This window comes from Limulus polyphemus, unplaced genomic scaffold (genome assembly GCF_000517525.1).
Source record: "Limulus polyphemus unplaced genomic scaffold, Limulus_polyphemus-2.1.2 Scaffold1402, whole genome shotgun sequence".
NCBI classification, from domain to species: Eukaryota; Metazoa; Arthropoda; class Merostomata; order Xiphosura; family Limulidae; genus Limulus; species Limulus polyphemus.
In genome coordinates, this window is record NW_013667012.1 from 183,415 (window position 1) to 187,911 (window position 4,497).

General features: G+C 31.8%; 1 protein-coding gene across 1 annotated transcript in view; it reads right to left on the bottom strand.

Annotated features, from left to right (window-relative positions):
* LOC106463422 overlaps positions 1-4,497 on the bottom strand; it is a 220,806-nt gene that overhangs the window by 177,227 nt on the left and 39,082 nt on the right. The gene's annotated exons all lie outside the window — the stretch shown is intronic.

Genomic DNA, 4,497 nt, shown 5'->3' on the forward strand with positions numbered 1-4,497 from the left:
CCCCCACACTTAAACCTCCTTCTGTGGATAACACCTGATTTACAACATCAAAAACATTTGTTCCTTTGTTAGTCTCTATACGGGGTGGTCATCTACCTGGAAAAGTCAGAATTTGTTTTTTAATCTAAAAAGATTCAGAGAAATTTCCAATATTCTCCCTTAACCTCGAAATGTCAGGTAAAATTGTGTCCCCCCTATTTTTATTTATTTCAGAACTTCCTAAAGCATGAAAGCCATGCTGCTTAGCTTGGTCACTCATTCTATGGTATCTTATCTGGTGATAATTATTGATTTCATTATATTGCTGATAATCAGTGGTGTGCACAGAAGTGTGGCTGGGTGGACTCAAGCCCCTGCCTTTCGGCTCTTATGCCCCAAAATTGCTGTTTTTCTGAGTAATAAACATTGTCCATAACTACTAAAAGACACGCCTGATTCCACACCTTGCTATCCAGGAAGTTTTTAGTGAAAAAATTTCAGCTTTAAAATGAATGCCACACAGGGACTTGTACGTCTTTACAGGAAAAATAATGATAATTACGTTATACTATTAAGTGTTAATATACAATAATTGACAATTTAGATTTATATTCTAAAAATGTTTATAAGACCGTGAATAAAAAATAATCTACTTGCTACTCATGGCTTTCTATCCTAGGCAACTCAGTCCCCCGAACACCACCACCCACAAACACAAAATTCTTGCCTTACGATGCTTGAAAAGTGCCCTTTTTTGTCAATGGGCTACTGTCCTTTTAATGTCCTCTGCGCGTTACTGCTTGTAAGTTAGATAAAGTTTTTTTCTGATAAATAATAATACAAAACGTTGTCGAAACGTTGTACATTTGCTGTTATGTTAAACTTATATTAAAGTTTTTCTTCATTACCCATTCAAGCCGTCTCCAGCCATTATTAGTTTCACAGTGGGTTCCTCGTCATCGAATTTGAATACATTGGTTTACTGTCTAACATACAATATCTTTATGTGAAGATATTTTCATTAGTCCTGTTGTATAAAATAAATAACTTTTAATGTTTTTGCTAGCTTTTATAACCACACTGCAAGCTAAAATGATCCAAAATTTTGTATACTTTTTAGAAAACAATGTGTCGGTTGCAGGTCTGAAAAATCTGTAACTGCCTGGAAAAGACAGGGGGGAAAAGGTTTGGAAAGACTATGGACACTAGGGTGTACCTTGATTTGTTACTGTTGATTTGTGCTCAAACGTTAATTTAAACTAGATTAGAATGTAAATTTTGTTTTCGGTCAACAAAACACTGTAGAAGCGTATTTCTAGATTTTAAAATTTACAAGATGATTAATATTAAAATAGTTTACATGTAACATAAAACAATATTTCACTAATTCCATCAGGCGTCATCAATGTTTCAAAATATTTTGACCGAGTTAATTCGGGCAAATCATTACTCGCCGTGTTTTCAGTTATTTACCTGAACTTATTCGAATTTTATCATGTATTACAATAGGCTATCAAAAAGCGAAATAAAAACCTGTCTTTTTAGCTCATTTACACACGCACAAAAAAACTCCCGATGCGGAAGAGTTTAAGATAAAAAAAACTTGAAATATGCATAAATATAGTATTTCAGAAAAATATATCAAAATACGTTATATAATAAACATGTCTAGAGAGCAAACTGACACATTTGGACATTAATTTTGACATTTTGTGTAATAAAAAATATGGCGAACCTAATTTTCTGAAATACTGTATATCTATTTTTCAACCTATTCAACTTTGTTCCTTAATGAGAATTTTCATTTTGTTGCACATTTAAATCTAGTAATAATGATATGTACATCAAACTAAACCCAAGATAAACTTTGATAGATAAATAAAAGTTCTAGCATTGCGTTAATGGATAACACCAAAGTAAAGTTTAGTGAACCTTACCCGATATGCTAGACTAACCTCGTGTATGTTTTTAAACCACTTCTGTGTTGGTTTTAAATGTAATGTCTTATAAATATGTAGATTGGTTGTTAGTGCTTTAAAACATTCATCAGCTCTGAGATAAAACCAAAGTTCTTTTTAAGAAGTAAATAAATAGGTTTGTTGAACCTGGCATTTTTTCCCTTTAGTATTAATCTATTTGGTTTTGTGCTTAAGTTTTGTTGTAACGCTGTTGCTTAATAGTGATGGGTTTTTTGAAACGCCACCTTGTGACATTTCGATGACAATTTTCAATATATAATGATAATCATTTGATTCCACCACCTTTAAAAAAGGCTAATTTCCAAGTTATATAATAAGAAATTAAACCTTTTCAATTACAATTTGAGCAAAACATTACAACTTTCTTACTGGGGTCTACTCAGTATAATGGTTAACAAAACATTACACACCTCATTACAACTTTCTTACTGGGGTCTACTCAGTATAATGGTTAACAAAACATTACACACCTCATTACAACTTTCTTACTGGGGTCTACTCAGTATAATGGTTAACAAAACATTACACACCTCATTACAACTTTCTTACTGGGGTTTATTCAGCGTTTTAATTAACAAAACAACACACCTCATTACAACTTTCTTACTGGTGTCTACTCAGTAAAATGGTTAACAAAACATTACACACCTCATTACAACTTTCTTACTGGGGTTTATTCAGCGTTTTAATTAACAAAACAACACACCTCATTACAACTTTCTTACTGGTGTCTACTCAGTAAAGTGGTTAACAAAACATTACACACCATCATTACAACTTTATTACTGTGTTTTATTCAGCGTGATGGTTAACCAAACATTCTACACTATCATTACAACTTTCTTACTACGGTATACTTAGCGTGTTGGCTAATAAAACAGAGATTAATAGTTTCGTTTTGAGCTTATTTAGTGATTAATTATATGTACCTGAGAATGATCGCATCAATGGGTGAAACGTCGTACCTGTTCTAAAAATATATCTTACTTACTCGAGTTACTGTAAAAGCTGTAACTTATAATATAATATAAAACAGAGATTAATCTGTTTACTTGTTTGTTTCAGCGAAAAGCCGCAAAACAAGTTATCTGCTTTTTGTCCACTAGGGGAAATCGATCCCCAAGTTTTTCGGATAGTGGTACCCTCACATTCAAACCAGCTCCCATTTTCGAGTTTTTGTGTAAAACCAAAATATAGAATCTCATACAAATACGGGGATAAGTCTAGTTAATTTACCAAGATAAAATAGTAAGGAAGTGATTCTTTAACTAATGGCAAAAGAAACGTCAAAAATAGATCACTAACGAAAATGATCATCATGTTTCTGTTTTCGATATCAAATTAGCTGTTAATCTGATTCCACAGTCCTAAGATTCATTTTTTGCACCTTACTCTCTCTAACGTGTATCGAGTGTTTCAGTAGAACATGTAATTGAATGCTTATTTCTTGTTAATTCTACATTTGCGATCTGAATTTAAATGGATAATGTTTTAATGGTTTAAGCTTACAAATGGTCTGTTCTTTCACTGGGGTGTGTGTCTTTGAGCCAGACTAGTTTTGAAGAATTCCACTTCTCATCAGTGACCCTGGACACTACCACCAATGAAATATCAAATCAAACCAAGACTTTGTAGTAGTGAGGTATCGAAAAATCGAAAGAACAGACCATTCAAAGCTTTTACTTGTTGTTAAACAAATGTTTAAACAACTCTATTCAATTAAGTATGAAAATTGTTCCTGGCTGTATAGTGAGCAAGAATGAAAGACACCTTCCTTTATGTAATAGGAATGAAAAATGTTTCTTTTTACTATGAAGTAAGTAAGGATGAAACACCTTTTTCGCTGTATAATGAATTAAAATGAAAAACGTTTCTCATAAGGTATTGAACAAGAATGAATCCCATTTTTTCATATGTCTTGCGTAAGGATGATACACAATGTACCTTTTAAATTTGTACGGAATATTACATAAATTAATCGATAGAAAAAAAACATTATAATTATCCGAAATAAATATTATTGCTACTTTTAATTAACACGAAATTTTACGTCTAGTGCGTTCAATATCCTTTTCTTATTTGCGACTTAACGACTTGCTTTAGACGGATATTTCACAACTAAGTAAGTTTTTATACATGAATTTTTCTGAGGAATTAAAAGTCAAATAAAAGTTCAGATTGGGATTTTTAATAGATTTTTCTTTCTTCAATGTAATGTTAGACAGTGCTAGGAAGTTTTAATAATCTATTGAATGCACCAAATATTTTCTTCCACAGTACACGATTTCAAATTTATATTCTTCGCACAAATTGCGTACAACAAATGGAACTTACTTACGTTACAGCATGCTTACAGAAGTGTTGATCATATTGAATTTGCGTTCACTACATATTTCAATAACATAATTCTATTAATTAATTTTTTGCCTATCTTGACAGATTTATAAAACATTACATTAAACTGAAAATTAGCCTGTCTTATACAAACTAGCTACGATAGGAAGAAACACTATTTTAACGACGATTTGTTTGTTTGTTT